The sequence below is a fragment of the Ursus arctos genome, unplaced genomic scaffold (genome assembly GCF_023065955.2).
Source record: "Ursus arctos isolate Adak ecotype North America unplaced genomic scaffold, UrsArc2.0 scaffold_4, whole genome shotgun sequence".
NCBI lineage: Eukaryota > Metazoa > Chordata > Mammalia > Carnivora > Ursidae > Ursus > Ursus arctos.
In genome coordinates, this window is record NW_026623056.1 from 35,211,416 (window position 1) to 35,230,919 (window position 19,504).

Below are 19,504 nucleotides of genomic sequence, written 5' to 3' on the forward strand. Positions count from 1 at the left end.
GATAGGAGAGGATTCTAAGTTCCTAGACCATGGTAGAGAGCAGTAGTGCGGTGGCGTTATTTCACTGTATGAGATATTGAGTATCCATGCACTTGCAGAACACATGGATGGTATAAAAGGAGGACTCCAAGTGTGTTCAACAAAAGAAATAAATAAAAACTTAAGTGTACACAAAATCCCATACATGTTTGTGTTTTACCAAGGGAGGTAAGATGTGTTGAAAAGGTAAAAGTAGGGAGCAGCTGGAGAGGCAGATGAATTAGATAGGGCAAGATTCCCTTGTTGACCTAAACTTAAATCTCTGTTCTGAACAGGAAGAGGGGCACCGAGCAGCAGAATGGAGAAAACCCTACAAGGGGGTAGAGATGAGCAAGTGCAGAAGCAGAGTGGTGGAGACAAGCAAATAGAAGGAGGCAAAATTAATAATTTTGGGTGTTCTAGAGAAATTATGTTGAATCGTAATGGGAAGTGTGATTGGTAAATAGTATGCATGCGGTTGAGGTTTTAAAAGCTGAGGTAGAGAGTTCTGGAGTCAATATGCAATAGGATATATCTCTGTCCTTTTCTGTCTGATGAGTGTCTTGATTATACAGAGCTGAAGAAGTTTGCTCCAGAAGTTACTTGTTGAAGGAGACTGTAAGATTATAACTGTAGTATGAGGTAGGTTCTAGGAAAAAACACAAAAATGTCTGCAAAAAGTACTGAGTCAAGGAGCTACTCATTGAGGTTTATATTGGCTTTCGCCTATCTGAGCAGTTGACAGAAATTTGTAATAATTTTTATGCTTTGTAGGTAATTTTTGAAAACCTGTATGTTATTACCATACTAAGATCAATAAAACAAAGAAGGGAGACCCAATAACCCTTAAGCCACAATCTGCACTATGATAAGCAGTGACGTCATCGAAAATGATTTTGTGAATCTGGCTCCAATCCAGACATCTCAGATAGGAATGTAGGCTTTAACATTTCAACTTTCAAGAAAGTTTCTTTTAAAAGAGACCCTTAAAAAATACCCCGTTTGTCATTATATCCATAATACCTTTCCTATTTGCAGTCTTCCTTTTTCTTTGCATTTCTAACAGTATATAATCCTAGATTGGTCTCAGTAAAATAAATAAAATGAAATTTATCATGACTTATTATTTTCATTTGGCTTTTATTTGTCTTATATATGATTCTTGAGTATCAAAATTGAATTATATCCCAAGCTGGGTTTACTAAAACTTTACTAAATTAATATCAATTATAATTTCCTTGTCTGACAGCCTGCAAAAGGGATATAAAATGGTAGGCCTAACCTTATGATAAGGATCTTCCCATCTCACTACAGAAGATTTTGTTTGTTTATTTAATTGTGTTCCATTATCATTATTTTTATTTATGGAAAACGTTTTCTCAAAGGCTGAGCTTATGTCAGAATATCCCCAAAGAGTCAAACTTCACACACCACTTGCTCTTGTTTTTTTTCAATGAGTTCTCTTAAAAATTATTCTTTCGAGCTGAAGTCTCTGGCTACTTTTATAAGGAAAAGAATGTCTGTTTAAACCAACATGTACCAGGGTGTACTCTGCCATTTCTAAAACAGAAATAGCTTTCTTTGTGTCGGGCCTCATATTACATATTTTAACTTGTGACTTATTATCTTAGTCATGTCAGAATGAAAAATAGATCTCTCTAGGGACTTCCATTATGTCAGATTGAAAAATCATCTCTCTTGACTGCTTGGGGCAGCTTCATGTTCAAAGCCCTTTTGCCTCATTTCTCATAGTGCTCTGTGTGGCTATGCCATCTTCCTCTTTGCAGACCCATTTCCATTGCTGATGATGAATCTCACACTCAGGGATCGGGCCAGTTCCACATGTACACAATAATTCCCAAACAATTGGCAATGATTTATTCATAAGTTTGCTTTATTTAAAATATTTCCATTACCTAAAGCTGTCCACTCCCTGAAATGTGGTATGTGTTTGTATACATATATAGCAGTGAAGTAGAATTATTTCCGACACACACACACACACACACACACACACACACACACACACACACCAAGGTCAGTTGGGGCAAAGGTCATATTGGGAACAATTTTCTTAAAAAAAAAAAAAAAAAAAAAAAGAGGGGCGCCTGGGTGGCACAGCGGTTAAGCGTCTGCCTTCGGCTCAGGGCGTGATCCCGGCATTATGGGATCGAGCCCCACATCAGGCTCCTCTGCTATGAGCCTGCTTCTTCCTCTCCCACTCCCCCTGCTTGTGTTCCCTCTCTCGCTGGCTGTCTCTATCTCTGTCGAATAAATAAATAAAATCTTTAAAAAAAAAAAAAGAAAGAAAGAAAAATGATTGCCAGTTTAAAGAAACACTGAGCTTTCTAATCCGTGTGTTACTTAATCTTGACATTAGGAGACCATAAGTCTAAGTGGAGGAGGACTGTAAGTGTTCTTCCTAGTTCAGTCCCTACGGTCTAGTTCAGATCCTCTTAAAACCATGGGAAGAAGATTTTATGACCTTACTCCCTGGGCCAGTGATCTTACTTCCTCTGCCCCCATCACCTTCTCAACACTCTTCCTTTGATTGCTCATGGTAGACATGAGAGGCAGGAAGACAGGATGTATGGGGGCATCTTTCTCATCTGCTTTTCCATCCCTCCCGTCATACCATCCAAGGCACCATCAACAGAGTGTGTGCTGTAGGTGGCCTCACCTATAGTTATACCTCTTGACATCCTTTCCCTTCCATAGAGGCTTGCCTCACATTTTCCTCTTCTTTCATACCGTTCTTATCAGTCCAGCCAGAAGGGATCTCTTCTCCCCAGCCCTGTGATAGCACTGCCTTTGCATCACTCATGCGGCACTGGAACCATTCTAGGTTGTACGGTAGCTGTTTGCCTGCAGATCCTGTTGGTTTTTCTAGGCCATCACCTCCTTGAGATCTTGTGCATCCACAGTCCCTGGATAATATCTACATTAGAGCTCTGTTGCTGTTTGTTTTCACGTAGCTCTTCACTGAATGAATACATCAGGGGAGGTCAGGAAAGCAGAGATAAATTAATGAGACTCTTAAACAGGAAAATTTAACTACAACGTCCGGTGTGATAGAATGCTCATCAAAGTGTAATGATTCATTCTTGAATTTGAAATAAAGGAGGCGTATATATTTAAAGGGCATTTTAGCTGGTAAAAAGTCACTGAGGCATTAAACATTATTATAGTGACCATTATTACTGAAAATTGGCATTTCTGTTTAAATGGCACTCTATAAAATTAGATTTTTCAATAACATATTAGGTGAACACACTATTCTGTAAGTTAAATTTGAGATTCTTTAGAAAGGAAAATAGTAGAACAAAGTCTAAAATTCCAAACTAAAAATATAACTATTGATTTGACATTAATGACAAATGAGAAACTGAGTGTTGTGAACAAGGAAATAATAAAATAATTCTGTTTTCTTCTTGAGTTGCTCCTATAGATTTAATTTCATTTTTGATTAATCCTTAGAGTTCATCTAATCTGAATATCTTATTTTATGTTTGGAAAAATATACTTGAGGCTAAGAGCTGTTGAATGGCTAAGATGCTAAGACATGAGAGGCAGGAGCATGGGAAGACGTGTGAGAGGGAGGTTTCCTCTGACATGAATAAAGAACAGAAGATGCAAACCATAAATTTTTTCCACCTACACTTTTTCCACTTTACTTTTTGTAAAAAATTTATTTATTTATTTGCGGGGGAGAGAGAGAGAGAGCGTGACTGGGGGGTGGGTGGGGTGGGGAGAGAGAAGCAGGCTCCCCACTGAGCAAGGAGCCCTCAAAGGGCTCAATCCCAGGATCATGACCAGAGCCAAAGTCAGACATTTAGCTGACTGAGCCACCCTAGCGCCCCTCCACCTACACTTTTGACTGAATAAATTTATATTGTGTTCTACATGGCTGTTTTATGGGCAAAAGCAAATAAGCAATCAGCAAAGCAAAATAAAATTATACTTCTAAGCACCCTTTTATTAGGACACCACATTTTTATTTATTTTTAATATTTATTTGTTTATTTATTTAGTGCTAGCAGGGGGAAAGGTAGAGGGAGAAGGAGAGAGAGAATCTCACGCAGACTCTGTGCCAGCCATGGAGCCTGACATGGAGCTCAATCTCACGACCCTGAGATCATGACCTGAGCTGAAATCAAGAGTCAGGCACTCCACCAACTGAGCCACTGAGGCACCTAGGATGCCTTGTTTTTTAATATAAAAATATGTTGAGGTTTCATTTGCATCAGGATCAGCTGGCCGTGTACAACGAAGCCACCTGTAGAGCACAGGAGAGTGAGGGAACATTGGCCAAAGCATTGAAGATCCGCCTGGGGTATCATGGTGAGTTTGTTTGCTTGGACACAGAAGATGTTCATTGCTGAAGTTTATGTTAGTAATTAGGAGAATTTTTTAATGATGTCCTTATACTTCTCATTTATTTATTTAAAAAAAACCAACATGTTTTTGAGTGGCATTGACCAAAGTAGAGAAAATCCCTGTTCTCATTAAGGTTGCATTCATGGTGGAAAAGGCACAGGAAGCAAGAGGCAATAAACAAAGTATCATGTATGTCAGGAGGGGGAGGTACAGCAACAGGGTCAGGGTGTGCTATTTGAGAAAAGGTGATCAGGGAAGACTTACCTGGTAAGATGAAAGCCACAGTAGTATTTATAGGCATGTTGTTCTACGTCATTCTTGATTAGGAGACATTATTTCTCTTTGGGAAGGAAGGCTCAACTGAAGTGGAAAATTAGGAAATGTAAACCATTAATGATTTGACCAAGGGACCTCAAGGGTAGAGGAGATAGGGCTCCAGGTTCATGGGTTCACTCCCGTCACCAACCCTGCCCTAGGACACCATGTGTCATGCAGCAGATCTTGGAATGGCAGACAAGGTGCATTTGTAGGGTGATATCTCAGTAACCTGTGCAGCTAGTTTCTAGCCAATTTTATCCTTTCCATGATATGAAGAATCTTATCTATCCAAAGAAAGCAGATTCTAGAATGATACATTGTCTAGAGTTTAAACCTTTTACGACCTTAATTTAGAAACATACTTGGAATGAAAAACAAAACATAATCAGTGGCCTCAACATGTTTATGGCACCAGTGGGGTGAAAAAAACACCCCAAATTTACCCTTTCTCCTTCTCCTCTCTTCTCCTGTATGTTCTTTTCTGAACCATGGCACAGAGCACGTTCTTATATACTTTTTTTAAATTTAATAAAACTCAGAGACAAGCTTTTATGCATATTCATGGGCACTTGATTAATAATTGATGAGAAGGCCTGGGGCAGGTGGTTGAGAATAAAAAACATTTAACAGGGAGCAGCGTGAAAGAAGGAGCTCTCACACTAGCCTCAGTTCCAAGGGGAATAGAAGCAGGGAGAAGGAGGAGGAGGAGGTAGGGGCAGACCCAGTGTTGAATGTCATCAGTGCAGTGTAATTTCCTTGATTTACATATTTAATTGCTTCCTGTCTTTAGCAGTTGGGCTCTAGGATTCTGACACACTTTCTGAGAAATTCATCTGAGGGCTGGATGTGTTGTGTGGGAGGGGAACCAGTAGTCCTCGGGAACTGGAAAAGGGGCGTTGCCATTCGTTCTTACATTATCAAGGGCTCTACCAACAGACTTCTTCCCAAAGTGTGGTTCTCACAGAAAAGCTGTCGTTGGGATAGTAAAGGATAGGCCTGCATTGTGGAGACCATGAATTTCATAACTGACTAAAAAGATATTTACCCTAATGTCTTATTAAGTCATAATTCCTTGCATTTATATGGCCATTTATGGTTTACAGAACGTTTTCACTTAATCCTCCTAACAAGTCTCTGATGCAGACATTATCATTTCTATTTTTCACATGAGGGAACTCAAATTATAAAGAGGCTAAGTGACTTGTCCAAATCTCCTGTAAGATACAAAACAGGTTTGAGCACAGTCCCTTCGGATTCCTGTCCAGGATAGTTTCTACCATATATAAGGCACACAGTGTCAGGACTCAGGCTGCACTAGACACTTTCACCTCTGTTTGGAAAAATCTAAAGATCTTGGCTTGAATTCCCAGTGACATCACATCACAATTTGAAGTGTTGTGCTTTTATTAAGTCAGGTGAAATATAAAACTCAAAAGTGCTCCAGGAATAGTCACAATTAACAGTGGCCATTATATTAAGACCCCAAATCAAAACCTATGAACTCTTACAGATTAAACAAACAATATAGGGAAGGTAAGCACCTTAGATCTCTGACACCATGAAAAAAATCCAGATTTTCACAAAGTTGTTCAGTAATTCTCTTTCTTCTTCAGAGATGTGTTTGAACAACTGCTAGCGTGGTTAAATTATTGACCAGAACACAGTAAGATAGGGGAGGTATAAATTGACCCTTGTAAAATGTCTGTGCATGAGAAGTGGCAGAAGAATTTGAGGGATCAGGGCATTTATTTTCATTTTTATGATCTTCTCTCAGTCCCAAAGGAACACGCTGCGCTCTGTGTTTTTCCTAAATATGGAAGCTGATTTTTGAAGCTTAGTTCATGTGGAGTGCACAAGTAGGCCAGCCCCGTGTTAATTTATCATCGTGATTTTTCCAACACAGAAGATAATTGTTTATTTATGATTTGGGCAGTCAAAATCAAAGTAATATTTAAAAAACAATGGCAATTCTGGCCACTTGGTCTCATTTTCTGGTATGGAGGCAATGATAAATAATAAACGATCAGTTGATGCATATTTCAACAGGCATGAATCACTGCATAAATGTTAACTACTTATTTATTAATACTTAACTACTGTATATAGTACTTAATGACAAGTACTAAAACAAGTGACTTTTTTTCTTTCTCCCTTTACATGCTCAAAGAAGCAAAGAAAGTTGACCCACATTTCCCAGTTGTTACTACTCTTCATCACTCTTTCAGGCACCATTTCATGAAGCTTTTATTTGACCGTTTTCCATTGGGTAATTAGTTGGATATATTTTTATAATCTGAAGGATGTGTATGGATGTCAAGGTAGCAAAGTCCTGATTTTATATAATCCCTTCCCATTACAAGTTTCATTTTTAAAGTAATTTCATCAAACCCATAGTTTCAGATTTGCTCGATACCCAGGTGTTAGTGGCTCCTCTCAGTGCAGAGGAACTTTGTCCCATTTCAAATGTCTTTTAAACACATTTGTTTCCATACTGCCCTAATCCCACTGTTAAACTGTTTTTTTCAGTAATGGTTTCATTACTGACTTTCTGTTCTTTCCTCATAGCTGTGGAATTTGTTCATATTTGTCATTCTGGTTGGAGCTGGCTCTTCTACTAGTCCTTCTTTTTATTAGGATCTTCAAGGTCTTGGGATTCTTTCTTTTTTCTTTCTTTTTTTATTATGTTCAGTTAGCCAACATATAGTACATCATTAGGTTTTGATGAAGCGTCCTGGGGTTATTTCTTATTTGCTGATACATTATAATTGTGGAATGTGAATGGCGGCTTTGCTTCAAAATCGACAATTTTATCAATGAGGAAATTCCAGTAGGAAACAAATTTTCCTTTGAGGTCAGGCTGTTTCAAGAAGAGTTGCCTGGCCCCAGGGATCTGGTTTGGAGTTATGCTGCAAAGTGTCACTCTAAGCCTTTGGAAAGCATTTCCTCAAGCTTCTGCTACCCAGTGGCTTATGAGTTGATGACAGCACAGCTCACCATAGCAGCCCTTCTTCCTTCATCCATACTTACTCAGCTTTTCCGGGTATAGCACATGAAGCTCTAATCAGTTATTAATATCTTCAGTTGGAACTTAAGTCTCTACGAGTATCTCCTAACTTTGGTAACATACTCTTAATGTAAGTTGCAAGTTTTCATTGTAAGAAAAAAAAAATTTCCCCAGGTAAACTGAGCATAACTTTGCTCTCTTCTTGGCCATACCTCTCTTCTCCTTAGACATCAGTTGTTGACAGGTAACCTCCAGCTTTCTGGAGTTTGGCCCTTCCATCAGGGCTGCTGACAAATTACAGAGTCACAAGAATTCTATAAATTAGTGGTTGCTAAACATGAGAATGCATTAGAAGAATGACATTAAATGCCTTAAAAAAGGAAGATTGCTTATGAAGTCCCTCTGAATTTCAGATTCAGTGTATCTAAAAGTGAGGTCTCAGCATCTCTAATTTTATGTAGCTCCTTAGGTGACTATGAGATAAAAATAAATTTCAGAACCACTGTCCTAAATGGCTATTTTTGTTTTTACACATAATGACTTAGATTCTATTACAAACTTCAATCCTTTGTGATTTAGTTCACAAAATATTTTCAGTTCCCTCCAATTATTAATATATTTTTTTTAATCTATGTTGTGTTGAACAATGGATTTATAGGATTTGGGGCTAACAAATACAAACATTATTGGACCAACCTATGCCTTCAGACCTATACAGAATTTTTACCATCGCTGACAAGGAAGGGAAATCTTTATGTTTTAATTTAATTTAGTTAACAAATATAAACTACCAGGACCAATGTTAATGAAACAGTGGAATAAAAGGAGCCAGTGAAAGACTCCAAGGCCAGGAAGAAAAAGACCTGATTGTCCCTGTAACCGTGGCAGGGAAGACATTTGGAAAGGTAATGAAATGGTCAAAGGCACTGGTATGAAAATAATCGTCTTGCCCTGGTAGACTTCCCCAAACGAACAGGGGAAATTCTAGTTACGCATTGAAGGTGGGGTCGGACATGCATCTTCACATAAGCAACAGACCTTCATCTTTCACTTGCTCTGCAACTGTGCCTCCATGCTCTGGTATTAGGACAAAAAATGAATTTCCACGTATACCACAGAAACTGCTAATTTATAAAGTGAAATGAGGAGTGTATCCATTTCATCATAATTATCCTACAAAAAGAAGTTCAGCTTTCCACAATCAATACATGCTAACCAAAGTTTCTAAAGAGAGGGTGTCTTTTTTTGTCTCTGAGTAGGATTGAAAATAAGATTGGAAGCAAACTGTATTGAGCTTACAGAGAGAACAAAACAGGGATACTTATTTGGATATAAGATACATGAGGTGGGGCTAAGTAACGTACTAACATTTCTGAATATGCTGGCTTTGGTATAAAAAAGACCCTCAAGCAGGTCATCTAAGCAGCCAGATAGCAACGTCCCAGAACTGTACGGCACTACGTGTAGTGATTAAACTTGGGCATCACCTGCATCTCGGTCTAACTAGTTGAACAGACAGAATATGCACTCTATCAACTGCACGACAGTCTTGTGAATCCCGCATGGCGTACAGGCTACAGGGTTCCTAACAAATGCTTTCTTGAAATGTCTGTTAGGGGGTCACTGAGTTTGGGGTTAGAAGAGAATAGCAAATGAAAATGCAGTGCAGTGGGGCTAATCCAGGATTGGGGAGTGGACAGGTCATCTAGGATCAGTAGGCCAATACTAGTTGTCTTACGCAAGTACTATTTTGCCCTGCTCTGCTTTGGTTTACCCTACATCCTTGCTGTCCTCTCACCTTACCCTTTTGGTGGGGGGTCTACAAATTTCGCCCAGTATTCCATGCTTCTACCATGATACCATTCCCATTTGCCTTATTTCATAAAGTCCTATTATACAGTGAGATGGTGTTTCTTTGGCATTCCCACCTTTGTAAGATGACAAAATATGCCTTTAGCGTGTAAATGTAAACTCGGTAGGTCTCCTTCGTGCCTTAATTTGTTTAAATCTAGTAGTGGTGATATGTTTAACCAAGCTAGCCATACTTTCTTGCCCCAATCCTCTTTTTATTCATTTAACAAACATTTTTTTTGATTTTCCAAGCTGTTGCACTTGTGAGCAAGAGGCATGTCCAATAACTAGTCTAGTGTGGTCACACATCTGTTTCAGAAGGGAACACCTGAGGACAGTATCTCTTATATTAATAGAAAACAAATGAGTTCTCAGATATTACAAACATGGGGGCAAAAGCAGATCTTTCTGTGGGAGCACTGACAAGCAAAGGAGACATCTAGAATACCACAGCTCATCCCAAAAGGCAGATGCCGACTCCACTTTAGCAAAGATCTACCAGTGGGATAATGAGCCAGGGACAGTGGAACTTATGTAACATATCGATTTCTATTTGTCTTAATTAGCACTCTGTTCTTACTGAGCTAACTAAATTAGCCCACTTTATGAGACCTATAACACAGCATCCCTAGGAACCCTGAACATGTTAATCGGTAATAATATGTGCTCTGGAGCCCTCCTCCCTGGGTCTGCATCCTGTCTCCCAATACTGGCTATATAGGCAACCTTCCTGTATACAGGTTGATTCCTGTCCTCTACCTATCTACTTCCTCATGGATAGAATTGGAATAATAACAGTACATACCTCATTAAGATTTTGTGAGAATTAAATTCAAGTAAAACATCTTGAACGGTACACGTAAACTAGGGTCATCTTTAGTCTGAACTCGGTATGAACTAGACCACTTACTTCATATGAACAACAAGCATGTTTTACTTCTTCATAGTCCCCACAGGTGGTGGTTGCTCCAAAGATATTAGAGAACTTAGTGGATCCCGGTTCACAGATTTGAAAGACACTGGGTTGTGCCTCCTTCCTTGAAAATCTGTCATATGGTTGAAGCTTTTCATTTCTAACATGACTTAGGACCTTTTCTTCCTGCTCTGCCTGCTGAGTAACAAGGCCTATCAGAAGCTATGAGAAAATAAAGTGAAAAGCAAGCATTGCGTGGGTCATGCATGCCACTTCTCCCATTCTTTAATAATGAAGACAATAAATAATACTTGCTTGAGGTTAGGCTTGACGGAGTTCTCTAACTAGTTGTGTATTTGTTATATTGTGTCAAATTAAATATATGAAAGTGTGCCCGTAGCGATGTGTGACATAAAAAGAGTTGTGACCTTTTATAAAAAAGGATAATGAAGGGAGATTAGCATTGGTGGAAGGTGCTAGTTTGACTGCCCTCGAGGCTGAAATTCTTTATCTGGAAAGTAAAAATAGCATGGCAGCCACAGCAGCTGCGGAAACTTTCCCGACAAATTGCCTCCCCGGGAGAGAGGAGTAAGAGATAAATGAATTTTCTGAAAGTTGAAGATTCTGTTCAGATAAACACTCACATATTTCAGACTTATAAATATGTTTGGTATGGATTAGATTTAAGAGAATTTGACTTGACTGTGTCATTTTATGTTTTTAACAAATTACTTGTTATTTTACTATCATCGGAGACATTAAGTGATACTATTTATTGGATACTCATGTTGTCAGAGCTGCACATTAGGAATCACAGATAATTGTCCTCTCCCTATTATAGGAATGCATGAACTAAAGGAAAGACTTATACATATTTTGTTTCACTTATACTGGTGGGGCAGGGGGTTTTATGTTTGTGTTTATATGTACCTTTTATCACAGAGGAGTGTGATTTGTTGTATGTTTGGGATGATAAGGAATCTACAGTTTATTTCTTAACAAGGGAGGTTCAGTGGAGGAGGTAGAATTGGGTACACACTTGGATGAAAAATAATAAAAGCTTAATAGGTTTGACATGTGGCGGGAAATGGCCTCAAAAAGTAACATGCAAAGAGCAGATTATTACTGCTAAAGAAAAAAAAATCAGATGATATAAGTAGGCTTAAGATAGCAGGAGGCTCAGAGAGGGAGGGAGGGGGGGAGGGAGGGAGGGAGGGAGGAAAGAACCCGCAAATATTTTCTGATAGCTCCAGGTACAGCAGTGTAAACTATAATTTCTACCCTTAAGAGACTTAAAGGGTAACGTACATGAGCTATGATAACAATATAGAGCCGCATGTGATAAGTAGATTAAGAATATGACTCTGCAGTGGGTATTCAAGCTGCTGCGGATGGGAGGTATGAGGGTGAATAAACCTGTGATGGCAGATGGAGAGTGGACTTTCGAACTGGTTTTGATAGCACACATTTAAATCGTTTAATCTCATTGTAAGAAGGGACAGTCAGGGTCATGCACTGAAACTTCATTCTATTCGTGAAGTATTATTGGTTCTCATACTCTGACCTGGAGCTGAAGAAGAGGGTAAAATGGCAGGAATATTTGTTATGTTCCCTGTATGCATAATCTGATAGAAAAGGGTGGGGCAAGAAGAAGAGGCATGAGGACTGTGAGGAAGATTGAGTCATCTGTGTCTACAAACAAAATGGATAGATATAGGGGACAATCGATGGAGAGAAAGAAAGAAAGGAGACCTGCGGTTTAGACTAGGGAAACTCTTCAGACCAAGAGAGAAAGAGAAGAGGGGTATATTCCATACTGGAACTGAAGCAAATGCCTAAAAAATCAGAAAACTAAAAGGAAGAGACTCATAAGCCTTCATCAACTCCAGCATGATATACCAAGCGAGACCTTAGGGTTTAATTAGTCCAGCTGTATATTGAATGCTACAGTTGCACACTCTGATACATCTTCAGCCTCCTTGAAATACCTTTTGTTCCAAATCACATTCTTATATTGTGCTCAAAATCCTCTTTCCTTTAGCTTCTACATAACTTACTTGGAGCTTTGGGATCAGATGGGGTGTGTCTGTATCAATGTTTAGATCTGGTAAAAACACTAGGAATTACTCTAAAATGTAGGACAGTAACAGCCATTTACAACTATTCTTGAAAATAAGTAAAGAACAAATTAAAGATAGAAAACTTCTTGATATTTAATAGGGTGATTAAGTAATTCTAACTATACACAAATAGCATTATAAATTATTTCATTGGTTGAAAGCCAGCTCACTGAAACACTGAAGACTATCAATATCTAGAGGGGACTCTTCGGTGAGACTGCTGGGAAAGAGATGAGAAAATGTTGGGAAGGAAACTATGATAAAAATTTGGCAAAAACTATGTCAGGTTCATGTATGCCAAGCCCAATATTCTGATTTCAATGTAATATATTGGCATGATTTACGATACATGACAATTACCCTTTGTCTACAAATATTAGGTATTCACCAAGTCTTCCAACTTAACCTTGAAGCAACATAGTTTAGATCTATTATCTATATAGTCCATGTACTTATTTGAGACATTTATATACCTACTTTTATTTTCATCTTTTTACGATATCTTTGGGATTAAGACAGGCAGTGTGAAGAATTAGAAAATCACAGCACTAGGAATCAGAATATTTAAGTTCAGGTCACATTATGGCTACTCACAGCATTTTTTGGTCACCACATATCACTCTTATCTGTAAATGAGAGCACTTGGACTAGATAATACTTAATTTTTTTCTTAGGTCTAAAAGGCTATGATTTTTACATTTATCGTTTATTCTATAAATGATAAGGTTAAAAATATATTCTAAAGCAACAATTCTTATGATACCTAAAGCTAAAGTATAGTAACTATTTCTGTGTTCTTCTTAGTTAGTATCCTCTTTTTCTAAATGGTCCCCCGTACAGGTGCTTAAGCACCAAGGTATGAGGGCCATATGCCTGCAATAGATCACTGCCAGTGATTGCCTAGGTGTTTTATCAAGGGTGGTCTTTTATTTTTTTAAGATTTTATTTATTTGACACAGAATAGAGAGAGGGAGAGAGCAAGCACAAGCAGGGGGAGCCACAGGCAGGGGAGAAGCAGACTTCCTGCTGAGCAGGGAGCCCGATGTGGGGACTCGATCCCAGGACTCTGGGATTGTTACCTGAGCCAAAGGCAGATGCTTAACTGACTGAGACACCCAGGCACCCCTAGTCTTCTTACACTTAGCTCTGTTCTCTCAAGTGAAAGCCCTTTGCAGAGAAGCCATGACTGCTGTTTGGTATGCAAGCCCCTCTGCCTGTCCATGTTTGGGAACATTTATGTTATCTCATCTCCTATCTGTTCCTTTCCTTTGTCTGATTTGTGTTCTGGTGATCAAAGTTGTGGATGGCTCCATCGATATAAAAACCAAAATGGATTGAATAGCAAGTACAAATAATGATTTTATTGGCTTTTCTTACTTTAGTCAAAATCACATTGGGCTGATGACTTTAGAAAATAATCTGCAACGTTATTTTTGCCTTTTTCCCTGAGTTATAACCTGGCTTTAGTCCATGCAGTGAACTACTTTTTCTAGATGTGTTACTTACTGTGTGCACAAACCACGTTTGACCCTGCATTGTGAGTTCTTCCTACAGTTTGCTGATTTCCCCGTCCAAGGACATGCTGAGAGCAGATTGTGCATCAACTATCAAGGCTTATGTATATAGAGAAGTGACTGGAGACCTCCAGAAAGTGTTCAGTGAAGTGATTATATAAAGTCAGATCAGGGGCAAAGAATTCATCTCTCCCTCGGAAGAGCTGGAGATGCATGCTTGTCGCTGTCTTAGTTTTATGTGGTCTTACTAATGATTAGTTGCCACCACTGCCAAGTTTTTTTTTTTTTTTCTGTCAATTTCTCTTTTTACAGGGAAATAGATTAACTCCACCAATTACTTTCCTACCGTTAAACTACAGACATTGCTGTCTGTGAAAAGATCCTCAACCGAGTATCAGTGTTCACTATTTCAATACCTTGTGAGAAGTGTAACGTTGATACGCTAGTGTACCACCAGGACCTATTCCTGTACCATCAGGAGCTAATTGTCCAATAGTATGTCCTACTTCAGATTCTCTGTAGACGAGCCCATCTTTACCATTACAAAAGGAGTGTGTGCCCTGTGTGCCCAGGAAGAGCTACTCGTTGTTCGAATTTATTAGCAATCATTTATTTTTGTTCCCAACGCTGTTGCATTTTTGATGGGTGACGGTTAACTTGGAATTTTATGCAATTATGTAATTTTGAACTATACTGTGAACAACTCCTATAGTATAGTGCAGCCATTCAAAAAGAACTCTCCCGAAAACCTGAAATTCATTTCTCTTATATTTTTTTTCCAGGACAATTGTTTTTCTTACTCCTCCTATTTTATTCTGACCACATCATATGTCTCCTGGATATTCTCTAAGCCTATAGATGGAAGGAATCTTTAGAGTATGTATTCATAGAGATTTTGTAAATTGCATTTTGATTTTCCATTGTCAGAATTTTATGCCATCTAGATTTCTTGTTAAATTTCCAGTTTGAGCTCTCACAAAACCTCAGTGTAACACTCAACTTATATCTCTAAGTTTTACCTGGCTTTTATATTAAACCCAAGACAAACTAATTTCCTTTGAAATTGGCAGAAACTTTTATTTTCCAGAAAGTTTTGTGACATTTGAAAGTATTCTACAAAAATGTCAGAGTTTGCCTGGTTATGGTTTTATAAAGAAATTCTGGTCTATTCTAATACGGCCTGACCCCAGGTAGAGAGTATTTCCTAAATGAGTTAGTGTAACATGTAGCATACCCAGACAGAAATAAGGCTTGTTAAAATAGAATTCTGGAAAGGGAGCCACTTTCTTCTTATTGCCTATTCAGGACACTTGAATCTTGACCAGAAAAGGGCAGTCTCTACTCACCCAAGAAGTCTGTGGGTGCGGGTGTATGCGCGTATGAGAAATACTCTGGAAAAATGTATGAAGGCCTTATAAAGATAGCAAAAGAATTTGTTAAAAATGGCTGAGTCCACACTGTCTTTTAAGAATGGTGTGCACTTTATTATATATATTTATACATGTTGAACAACTATTAAAGATATAACTTCTAGTTATTTTTAACCAAAGAATCAGTGATAACCCTTACTTGTAGCTGAGTAGAGTTCTAGTCTTTGGTTCTGAGTTATTGACTCTTTCTGAGTTTTCATTCATAAATGTCTGTAAATGTCTATACTCAGTTTGTGCATATTGTATATAGACACACACACTCTTTATTTTACAAAAAGCAAGTGGTAAAATTTTCTCTTAGTTACACTCTTAAACAACAGTGAAATGAAGCTACCCATATAGTCCATGAACTCTTAAAACCCCCCATCCCTCCCTCCCCATCCTGTCAATTATCATCCCTCAATAGCAGAAAGATTTTGCTAACTTTGTTTTCCAAACTCCCAAGTTTGCGTAGTGGCTTCCTGCTCTATTTTTGAAAGTCATTATTCTTTAAAAGTATAAGCATGAAAAGAAAAAGAAAAAGTGACATCCGATCCAAGACATTTCCTGGTCAAGTTAAACAAGATATAATTAGGATGATCTTGCCACATCTGATTCTTAATTCAGAGCCTCGTCTGTGGGTTTATGAACCTCTAGGGGAGAATGGAGACCAACTGATCTCTAATTGTGCTTTGTTAATGTCATCATTTAAATGTTTCTTTTTCTAACACATTATTTTCAATAGCTATTATATCTTTTTATGATCTGGTATAAATTGTTCTTTTTTTTTTTTTCTTTCTGCCTTTGAAAGGGATGTTGAAACTTCGGCATGGCTCATGTAAATGTATTGGTTTAAAGAAATTCTGAATAACGTGGTACATTGTCCACCAAGCTTTAAACCACACATTTGACAGGACCAGTGCTGGACATTTGGGTGGACCACAAATGATGCTGAAGATTGACAGGAAGCCACCTCAGTGACACTGAATGCCACTGCTTGTCTGGAGCTCTTATGGGAAAAAAGGGGGTGGGTAAGAAAGAGATCAAGTATGTCCATTGGGGCAGAGACCCTTTCCTGATTGAATTGGCTTTTCTTCTATTCATTTGGATTCAGAAACATGCTCTAGAAAGTGACCTTTAAGTAAATGAAAGGGAAAGTTTCTGCCTTAATATTGTCTCATATTCTCTTCCTCTTCTCTCTCCTTCCTCCTCCATTCCTTTTTTTTGTCCCTTTCCTTGTTCTTCCTTCCTGCTCATTTCTATCTTTCTTAGTCTTCAGTCTCCCCATCACCCCTTTTCTCTTTTTGACCTCCTTTTCTCATCTTCCAGTAAACTCTTCTTTTATATTTGATGGGGGAAGGGAGATACCACTAATAGCAACAAGATTTAGTGACAAATTAGCAAACTGACCAGATATCATCCGGAGCAGCTTACTTTTAAACAACAGTAATGAATTCTACCTGAGCCCTTAGTAGTCATTACGGAATTTTCCCAGACAAGGCAGCTGAAAGAATGCTTTCTGTATATATGGGTATTATATATTTATACATATAATACACTTGCTTCATTTTGATGGGCAGAAGCTCATGAGGCACTTGTTGAGATGTTATCATGACTAATTTGTAACAGTATTAATTATAATGTTTTTAGAAACAAGCTAGTTATCTCTAAAGGAGATACTAATTATCGAGGAATAGATTGACCAGGAGTGGCTCTCCACTCTAGCTGTATATTAGAAAAACTTAGGGAGCTTTTAAAATACTGATGATTGCATCCCAGCTCAGGCCAATTAAATTAGAATATATGGTGGGGGCTGGCATTATATTTTTAGATAATTCTCAGGTGATTGTAATGTTTAACCAGGGTTTGAATCTCTGGTTTGGAGGAATTCCTTAAGTGGGAAAAGATAAATTCCATTAATTACACAATTTTGAATTAATCCAAATTTATACAGCTTCTATTTCAATAGGGATGAATTTTGTGTAAATGAAATCAAAGGTGCTATCTGGTTCCTGCCATGTGGCCCCCCCTACTGTTCCTTTTGGAGACCTTTGAGTATAGCTTAGAAACTAGAGTATAAATACAGTGAATGAATAAGGTGTTCATCCTCTTTTCACTTTTGGTTGTTTTTGCCTCCCAGTTGGAGGCACACTGACGGAGCCTCAGACAGCAGATTTCTGTGCCAAATATAAGCAGATCCAGGCTTGCCAAAGAAAATCTGCAGAGATAATGACTGTAGCTCCTCAGTTTTACTAAAAAAAAAAAAAAAAATAGGGCTTAAAATGAGAGAAGAGGAGGCAGTGTTAGTGTATGCCAGATAAAATAGAGGATGCCCAGTCAATTTCAACATTAGTTGAACAATGAATAGTTTTTAGTGTAAGTATATCCCATGCATTCTTTGAGATATACTAAAATTGTGTGTGTGTGTATCTGAAATTCACATTTAACTGGTTATCGTGTTTTCATATTTGCTCAATTTGACAACTCGAGGCAGAGTACTGAAAACAAGACGACATGGATTACAAATGCTCAGACCGTGACAGTAATAAAGAATACAAACTGAAAGGCGGAATAAATGCAAGTATTAGACAAGACTGGAAAAGAGGGAATTACGCATTAGTTTGACTTCTTTCTTTGCTAACTCAGTACCTATATTTCCCTGATGGAAAGAGGGGCAGGCTTACATTTTATCTTCTCATTTCAGGGTTAGGCTTAACTCAATGAGAGAGATTGTCATCCCTGTGCCTTTCCTCTAGTAATGAAAATTCACAGAGGAAAGTTTCCCAGGAAGGCTATCGTTTTACCGGATTTTGGCCCAGAGGCGATTCCTGCAAGGACGGGTGCTTTTTGGTCAACCCGCCGTAGCAGTCCCCACAAAGTGCTCCACGCTGGGGTCTGTGCTGATATGTACAGCAGATGCAACAAGTAGGAAGAGTCTTTGCCCACAGCAGACCCCTACTATAAGATAACATAAACAATCTCACTACCTTTAGGTCAGAGAGGTATACAGAAATTGAAAACCAGTGTTGGATTTTAAACAGGAAGAATGGGCTGGAATTGTGCTTTTTTATCTACTTTTCCTGTGACTAAGATTGAGCAATTCCCAACATCTTGTTTCTAAATTAGTTAACTAACTGTTTTAATCTATTTTCTGATAGCCCCTAGTGATTTCTAGTCAAATACAGTCCTTGGATGAAATCCATAATGTCAATCACTTGAACATATTTAAGCAGAAATCTGTATTATTGTGGTTGCTGCAAGAATCGTGGTAAGGCCAGGACTCTTTCTGAGCACGTTCAAGAAAACCGTTTTCTGTCCCCTTCATGGCATCCTACTCTACTGTTTTCCCTTTTAAAGTAATCATTTGCTCTCAAGCCAGAGATAGACCCTGAACGTTTTAGATGGTTTTAGTATTCTATTCTCTAGAATGGACATGTGACTGCAGACTAGGAAAAGTAAGTGTATGAAGAGAATAGGCATTTCCCTTCCCTCTCAGTGTCTCGGGCAATAGATACTTGATACGTGTGTTTGCTAACTTGTATTGATTGCTTTCAGCTACCATTAGGGGCAAATGATCAGAAGTATGGCCATCGGCCACAGGCTGTCTTAGATAAATCCTGCTTGAGGTAGATTCTAAGAGGAGGTTAGAGCCCTGGCTTGGGTGATCATAGGCAAATCCTCATCTGGGAAATGGGGATGAGAATGTCTCTTCCACAAACTCGGTGAGGACCCATTGCTGAAAATGATAAATGATAAATTCAAGTGGAAGTTCTTGGTGAATGATGAATTGCTTTCTAATGTAATATATTGATATCAGCTCAGTGGTGAAAAGGAAGGAAAGGAAACAAGGAAATGTGACATCCATACATATTAACGATGACAAAGGCAAAGGCCTAAGTGACATGTCATGGTTTTAGTTCAAGTCTCTAGTTAAATTCCTGATACAGCCAGATGATATATCTTATCTTATACTGCTAGCT

At 38.4% G+C, this 19,504-nt stretch overlaps 1 long non-coding RNA gene across 1 annotated transcript in view; it reads left to right on the top strand.

Moving 5' to 3' along the window:
* The window catches only part of LOC130542599 (uncharacterized), a 114,667-nt gene that overhangs the window by 68,939 nt on the left and 26,224 nt on the right, over positions 1–19,504 (top strand). The window contains exon 2 of the long non-coding RNA XR_008957261.1: positions 1–19,504. This exon is cut by the window's left edge and continues 21,224 nt beyond it; it is cut by the window's right edge and continues 26,224 nt beyond it. This is a non-coding gene — a long non-coding RNA (uncharacterized LOC130542599).